At 51.8% G+C, this 8,322-nt stretch overlaps 1 non-coding gene across 1 annotated transcript; it reads left to right on the top strand.

Moving 5' to 3' along the window:
* The first annotated feature begins 7,873 nt into the window (after positions 1–7,873).
* Positions 7,874–7,945, top strand: TRNAC-GCA. Its single transcript has one exon. It is a non-coding gene; the product is annotated as a tRNA-Cys (tRNA).
* Positions 7,946–8,322: the final 377 nt, after the last annotated feature.

Below are 8,322 nucleotides of genomic sequence, written 5' to 3'. Positions count from 1 at the left end.
AGTATTATCAAGTAATATTCCCAATTTAGTCTCAACAGTTGGAAGATTTTTCTCTATGGCCTCCAACTTTTTCATGACATCCTCAAGAGAGATTTCAATTTTAGCTTCATTAATAGGTGGTATTCCAACTAGACTCTCAATAATGCAACTAGCTTCTAAAGCAGGAGTACCTAGGAAATTACCCCTGGTAAGAGTATCAAGAACATACATATTCCAGCTAGAGATACCAACATAAAAGTTCCTAAAGAGGATAATAGTGGAGTGTTTCTTAGTGCACCTATGATGAGCATCACTAATTCTATACCAAGCATCTTTAAAACTTTCTCCCCCTTGTTGTTTAAACGAACGAACTTCAACTTCAGGACTACTCATTTTAGCAATAATAAAAATAAATAAAGCAAAACCGAATTGAATAAAGTAAAACAAGTAACTAATTTTTGTGTGTTTTTGATATAAAGAAAGCAAACAAGACAGAAAAATAAATAAAGCAAGACAATAAACAAAGTAAAGAGATTGGGTGTGAGAGACTCCCCTTGCAGCGTGTCTTGATCTCCCCGGCAACGGCGCCAGAAAAGTAGCTGCTTGTGACGGTAAAGCACACGTCCGTTGGGAACCCCAAGAGGAAGGTATGATGAGTACAGCAGCGAGTTTTCCCTCAGTAAGAAATCAAGGTTATTGAACCAGTAGGAGATGAAGGAGTGTAGTGCGGCGCAGCACCAGGGATTCCGGTGCCAACGTGGAACCTGCACAACACAATCAAAATACTTTGCCCCAACTTAACAGTGAGGTTGTCAATCTCGCCGGCTTGCTGAAAACAAAGGATGGTGTGGAAAATGATGTTTGATTGCAGAAAACAAAAGAGAACAATGATTGCAGTAGGTTGTATTTCAGATGTAAAAGAATGGACCGGGGTCCACAGTTCACTAGTGGTGTCTCTCCAATAAGATAAATAACATATTGGGTAAACAAATAACAGTTGGGCAATTGCCAAATAGAGAGGGCATAACAATGCACATACATATCATGATGACTACTATGAGATTTACTTAGGGCATTACGACAAAGAACATAGACCGCCATCCAGCATGCATCTATGCCTAAAAAGTCCACCTTCGGGTTAGCATCCGCACCCCTTCCGGTATTAAGTTGCAAACAACAGACAATTGCATTAAGTACGTGCGTAATGTAAACAATACAAATATCCTTAGACAAAGCATTGATGTTTTATCCCTAGTGGCAACGAGCACATCCACAACCTTAGAACTTTACATCACCTGTCCCAGATTCAATGGAGGCATGAACCCACTATCTAGCATAAATACCCCCTCTTGGAGTTACAAGTATCAACTTGGCCAGAGCCTCTACTAGCAATGGAGAGCATGCAAGATCATAAACAACACATATATGATAAATCAATAATCAACTTGACATAGTATTCCATATTCATCGGATCCCAACAAACACAACATGTAGCATTACAAATAGATGATCTTGATCATGATAGGCAGCTCACAAGATCTAAACATGATGGCATAATATGAGAAGACAACCATCTTGCTAATGCTATGGACCCATAGTCCAAGGATGAACTACTCACGCATCAGTCCGGAGGCGGGCATGGTGATGTAGAGCCCTCCGGTGATGATTCCCCTCTCCGACAGGGTGCCGGAGGAGATCTTCAGAACCCCCCGAGATGGGGTTGACGGCGGCGGCCTCTCTGGAACTTTTCTCGTATTTTGGCTCTCGGTACTAGGGTTTTCCGAGACGAAGGAATAAATAGGCGAAGGGGCAGCGTCGGGGGAGCCAGGGGGCTCCCTCCCCACATGTCGGCGCAGGGGGGGGCCTCTGCCGCGCCGCCCTATGGGGTGGCCCCCCCTGCTGGCCTTCCTTGACTCTTCTTCGGTCTTCTGGAACACTCCGTGGAAAATAGGGCCGTGGGCTTTTGTTTCGTCCAATTCCGAGAATATTTGTAAACTAACTTTTCTGAAATCAAAAACAGCAGAAAACAGGAACTGGCACTGTGGCATCTTGTTAATAGGTTAGTCCCAGAAAATGCATAAAAACATTATAAAGTGTGAATAAAACATGTAGGTATTGTCATAAAACTAGCATGGAACATAAAAAATTATAGATATGTTGGAGACGTATCATTCACCCATCTCCAATTCCCGGCGGCGATAAAAAGCGCTCGTGGTCGACGGCCATCGACGGGGTGCGGCGGACTTGATCCCTTTCCCTCAACCGGCGGACGATGCGTGACGGTGTAGGAAGAAGGCAAGACGAGTGTGTTAGGTGTAGCTCCCAGAGCCTTTTGTGGCGCTGCTGTCCACGGTGGTTCGGGTCTGGGGCGGCGTCGGGCGGCACGGGAGAAGCGTGCGCAAGGAGAGGTTCCAGCGGACGACGCGCGGTGGTGGACGTCGACAGTCGCGATGGTCGGCGACGACGGCGAGTTTCAGGGGCACTAGTCATAGAGGAAGTGGAGGAGTGGGGTGGTGGTGGGCGTGATTAGGGGACAACAAGGCCGGTCCAAGTTTTTAATAATAGAAGTACAACAACAGCAGAAAAAGTATTCACGCCGTGTGTGGTTACCGTCAGCTAGAAAATGAATCTCATCTTGTTGTTGGGTAGATTTGCCTCAACCTACGCATCATAATGCAAACGTCTATCCTCGAGAGAGAATAAACCATTAGGCAGAGGGGCAGCGATCAAGTGATTAGCTCCCGGTATGTTGAAGTAATATCTACCTTCTATCTTTCTAATCATATCACATGCATTCAAAGTAGTAAAACCAAGACGGCGAGGGCCTTTCAATGCTCATAAATTACTTACATTGATATTAAGCCTTCTTGCTAAGATGGTGATGACTCCACCACCACATATGGGGCCCCGAGCATTAAGTGCTTGGTGGTTCAGGTAGAGAATGAGAAGGGCGTCCAAGTTTGGGCGGATGTTGCTTTCTGGGAACATAGCCTTTGCGAGGATCATCATGTCCTCTCCATTAAGTCTTGTAAAATCACCTCATGCCTGCAAGATGTTAGCAATAACATAGTACAAATAGCGAATAGCAGGGCACTCAATACAATTCCCCTGGGGGGTGTGCTAGATATGCTCATCCTAGAAAATACATGCAAGTTGAGGGGTTTAAAGTAAAGCATGCATAGCGGTTGGCGGTGGTGCTATTCTCAAAGCCAAAGTGGTTGCACCACTCATCTAGAGTCAAGTCATACTCACGGTTCATCAAACGGAAGGATATCCGGTCGACTCCGGGTTGATTATCCTCAGAGTTGTAGTACTAGTTCACAGTGTGCTTCAGGTGCTGAGAAACTCGAGTGTCAAACGGCGGTAGGTGGCAGCCTCCTGAAAAGAGTCAAGCAAACCAACATTGTTGCAAAGAATATTGAAATTATTGTGTAGGCCTAGTTGGTTCAGAATATGGGGGCCTGCCCATTTTATCGACTTGATCTCGCGGTCCTTGAGACGGTCGAAATAGTTGAGATGACGACGGTCTTCCAACTTGATACCGAGCGAAGCGGGTGTGTCTTCAACCGGTAGTGCAGCCTGTGCAGCCACAGCGCGCGAGCGGCTCCTTGCGTTCATCTAAAAAGATTTAATTAGGAATTTAGTATCTTAAGCACAACTAAAAAGATATAGCAGGCGTCTTGCACCTCCTGCTCGCGTAGCCACTCCGCCTTCTTCTCGCCGTCGTGGCGGGTGTTCTTCCCCAGCAGCGGTCACCGTGCCCAGTGCTATGTCGGGGACAAAGTCGCTAGCCATCAGCGCGGGGGCATCCATCTCGAGCTTCACAGCGAGGGCGGGATGTTGTCGTCCTCCGCGTAGTCGGCGGGGTTAAACCGTGGCGTCGGGGGCGGGGTGCTTGAGCTCGATCCCTCGGTGAAGGTGAGGCGACGAGACGCGTTGGAGCTCGACGCCTCCAGGTCGCAGGAGCTCGAACGGCGCGGCGGCGGATCCCGTGACCTCGACGCCTCTAGTTCGAGGTAGTACTGCGACTCGCGCCGCGCGAACGCGCGCGGCGGCTTCAGCCATGGTAGAGCCAGCGGTACGGCCCGCATATGTGGGTGGCGTCGGAGGCCCGGCGTTGGTGCTCGAGTTCCTCGGCGGTGACCTTGTGCGCGGGGGCGGATCTAGCGCCACCCACCCTCCCTCCGCCGCGGCCTCCTCGACCTCCGCCTGACACGATGGCGCTTGGATTGCTCGTCGGCGGGAGCGGAACGGGCGGAGAGACGGATGGGGTTCGAGCCCCATCTGCGGCCGCCGAACGCCATATATAGCAGCTGGCTCCGGGTTTGGGATGCGGTTTGGAAAATTTATCCGGGCCAGACCACCGATACCGATACGGGCAAAAAAAAGGGGCCAAAAGCTAATATTGGCCCAACTTATCATATGTAGGCTAATATGGAGGATCTGCTAGAGATGCTCTTAGGCATTGTTCCAAGCGTGCAAACTCCAAATGGTGACGAAATGACAACGTTCGCAATAAGTTTGGCCAGCAAAACAAAAGCTATGAAGATGATCTGATTCTCAATTGCTTTTGTTCCAATGTGAAGATGCTATCCAACCCGAGACGACGTATATATGCTCATCGATTCCTTTTTTCTTTATGCAGATGGATATTGCTTGCTTGCTTTGTTAATTAAGCCCGCATTTACCTCAAAACAAATGCCGTTGTGGTTTGCATCCATAACCCAATTGATTACAAGCTAGAGAGATCAATGGCTAGAATCACTTGGTTTTCTGCTTGATTATATATTGAGTCTTGACAGCCCCGCAATAAATAAATATATATTGAGTCTTGACACAGACACCACTGCAATTCGTGCATGCCAGGATGCGTCTGCTGTGGTTCCAACCTGACGTAGTACGAATGCATGCTGCTGATCTTGCTTTTCTTTGTTTCTGTGGAGAGTTCCATTGTTGGCCGGTAGCAGCACTAAATCTTGGTGCATACTCGTTCCGCGGCTTTGATTGTCTTGATACATACACCAGCTCATGTGAGTTTGCCATTGCAGGTGGATTAATTATCACATACTTTCACCCTTTCCCCTTTTCTTTCGATTTCTTTTCTCTCCAAAGAAGGAAAGGATCTATTCGACGATCTGATCATACCATTTGCATTCCTATTTTAAGAAGACTATGCATGGCGAGTTTTACTCTACCCTGCCTATGGTTTAAGACCCGTCGGTGCATATGCATGCACACAGACACCACGTACGTGCATAGCTAACTAGGTAGCCTCAGCTCCAACGGCGGCGGCAGGCCGGCGGCGATGGGAGGATTCACGCCTCCGATCCCGCAGGATGACAGCGACTGGGAGATCCGCGTGGCGGTGCTGCTCAGCCTCTTCCTCCAGATGATCCTCATCTTCGTCGGCCCCGTCCGCAAGCGCTCCTCCTCCCCGGTGCCCCGCTTCCTCGTCTGGTCATGCTACCTCCTCGCCGACTGGGTCGCCGACCTCGCCCTCGGCCTCCTCCTCAACAACATGGGCAACATCGGCGGCAAGTCCAGCTCCTCCTCCAGCATCTCCCAGCTTCACGCCGTCGGCCTCAAGCGCGGCCCCTCCGCTGCCGTCTCCAACGCCGACGGTAGCAGCAGCCCCATCATCTTCGCCTTCTGGACGCCGTTCCTGCTGCTGCACCTGGGCGGTCCTGACACCATCACCGCCTACTCCCTCGAGGACAACGAGCTGTGGCTCCGCCACCTCATCGGCCTCCTCTTCGAGCTCTTCTCCGCCTCCGTCATCTTCTTCTGCTCCCTCAAGGGCAACCCCATGATCCCCGCCACCGTCCTCATGTTCGTCGTCGGCATCATCAAGTACGGCGAGCGCACCTACTCGCTCTACTCCGGCAGCGTCGACGGCTTCCGCGAGAACATCCTCGACCCCCCTGACCCGGGCCCAAACTACGCCAAGCTCATGACCGAGTACGACGCCAAGGAGCAGGCCGGGCTGGACGTCGCGATCGTCATCTCCGGCGCCGATAGCGAGGCCAAGAAAGCCCTGGCCGCCCTGGAGCAAGGCGAGGCCACGCGCCTGCTGGAGAGGAGCACCACCCTGGAGGCGCAGGCGTACGACTTCTTCCTCATCTTCCGCCGCCTCTTCGTCAACCTCATCCTCAGCTACAAGGAGCGCAAGATCAGCCAGGCCTACTTCCTCGGGCGCGCCGACGTCACCAACACGCCGGCCAGGGCGTTCCAGGTCATCGAGGTGGAGCTCAACTTCATCTACGACATGGTGTACACCAAGGCGCCCGTCGCACACAGCAAGGCCGGCTGCGTCCTCCGCTTCGTCGCCTCCGCCTGCCTCGTCTCCTCCCTGCTCATCTTCTTCTTCCACCGCGACAAGGGCGGCATCCTGCGGGTCGACGTCGCCATCACCTACGCGCTGCTCCTCGGAGGCCTGGCGCTCGACGCGGCCGCGCTCGCCATGCTCCTCTCCTCCCACCGGATGCTCGTCCTCCTCGAGAAGACGAGGCGGCTGGCGTGGCTCGCGACCGCCGTCAGGAACGTGCGCCCCCAGCTGCGGCGCTGGTCGGAGAGGACATCGCAGCTGAACCTCGTCAGCTACTGCCTGGGCAAGCCGGACACTTCCGGTGGAGTCCTTCGGCGCCGCCTCGGCGGGCCGCTGGTGGTTCGGGCGCTCGCCAGGGTCGCCGAGATGCTGCGCGTGAGGGAGATCTTCGACGACTTCTTCTTCATCCGGCGGGAGCCCATCTCCTGCCGGCAGGGTCAGGGCGACAGCCAGGTTCAGCAGAAGGGCCCCCTCCTTGAATTCGTGTTTAATGGGCTCAAGGCGAGGGCCGTCAAAGCCAATGAAGAAGAACGTGAGCGGCAGCTGGTGAGCGAGAACACGACGGTCGTCACGACCAAGGAGAAGGACGTGAATTACGAAGCCATTAAAAAGGCGTGCGCCTGCCGCGGCGAGGGAGTTCTCGAGCATCTTGGCGATCGGATCAACGAGAAACTGAAGCAATCGACACGAGAAGCCGCAGGCGAGGACGAGCATGACGCGGTGATAGAAAAGAAGGTGAATGAGAAGCTCGCCGTACTTAAGGGCAGCGTGAACGCCGTGAAGAAAGAGTTCGACGACTCCCTGCTGCTGTGGCACATCGCGACGGACCTGTGCTGCCAACGGCTCGTGCTTACCGCGCCGACGGAGAGGGCGAGCGAAATGAAGCTGATCGCCGAGACCTTGTCGGAATACATGCTGTACCTGCTGATCAAGCAGCCGGAGATGCTGTCGGCGACGGCGGGCATCGGGCTGCTCCGCTATCGCGACACGTGCGCGGAGGCGAAGCGGTTCTTCGCGTCGGCGGCGGCGTGGGACCCCGACCACTCCGACGCGCGGAGGATGCTGCTGAGCGTGAACACGACAGAGGAGCCGTCGGCGGTGAAGGGAGACAGGTGTAAGTCGGTGCTGTTCGACGGCGTGATCCTGGCCAAGGCGCTGAGGGATCTGGGAGAGGACCTCATGTGGGAGGTGGTGGCCAATGTGTGGGGGGAGATGCTCACGTACGCGGCGGGCAAGTGCCGTGGGAGCACGCACGTCCGGCAGCTCAGCCGCGGCGGCGAGCTCATCACCATGGTCTGGTTCCTCATGGCGCACATGGGCCTCGGCGACATGTACCGGATCCACGAGGGAGACGCCAAGGCCAAGCTCATCGTCCGTGACCAGTAACCAATGCTCTGTTTTTTCCCCTTTCCCGATCGGTTTCTGCTATTCAAACGTACTGTATTTTCGAAAAATTCAAACGTACTGTGTACTGCCTGAGTTTCTTTTATAGTATGATCGTTGTGTGTTCCAGGTTAACTTTGAACTGTTTCAGCAAAGGAGTAATAAAATTCATTTGTTTATATCAGAGGGTCCATAGCTCAGTGGTAGAGCAATTGACTGCAGATCAATAGGTCACCGGTTCGAACCCGGTTGGGCCCTTAATTGAAATTTTCGAAAAAAAACCGAAGTTTTTTCTTTCTGGAATATGACCCCATGGCAATCATTTCTACTACTATTCATATTTCAGACGAAATGTTAAAGCGCACGCGGCTATTCTTTTTGCAATAATTCAGATGCTTTTTTTATTCAAAGGCGTTTCACAAATTTTATGATATATTTTGGTCACATTTATAAAGTTAATATCTTAGCAGATTTGTTGAAGCTCATTTGGCTTACATTTTGCAAAAGTTAGTCACTTTTTTTCGTTCAATGGTGTTTCACAAGTTTTTGTGATATTTTTCAGTGGCATCTCTAAACTTTGTGTCACAACATTTCCTTTTTTTTTATTAAAGAGTCTACACTCTATACAACCCTAG

The sequence above is a fragment of the Lolium rigidum genome, chromosome 7 (assembly GCF_022539505.1).
Source record: "Lolium rigidum isolate FL_2022 chromosome 7, APGP_CSIRO_Lrig_0.1, whole genome shotgun sequence".
NCBI lineage: Eukaryota > Viridiplantae > Streptophyta > Magnoliopsida > Poales > Poaceae > Lolium > Lolium rigidum.
This window is presented reverse-complemented; position numbering and strand designations above follow the sequence as displayed.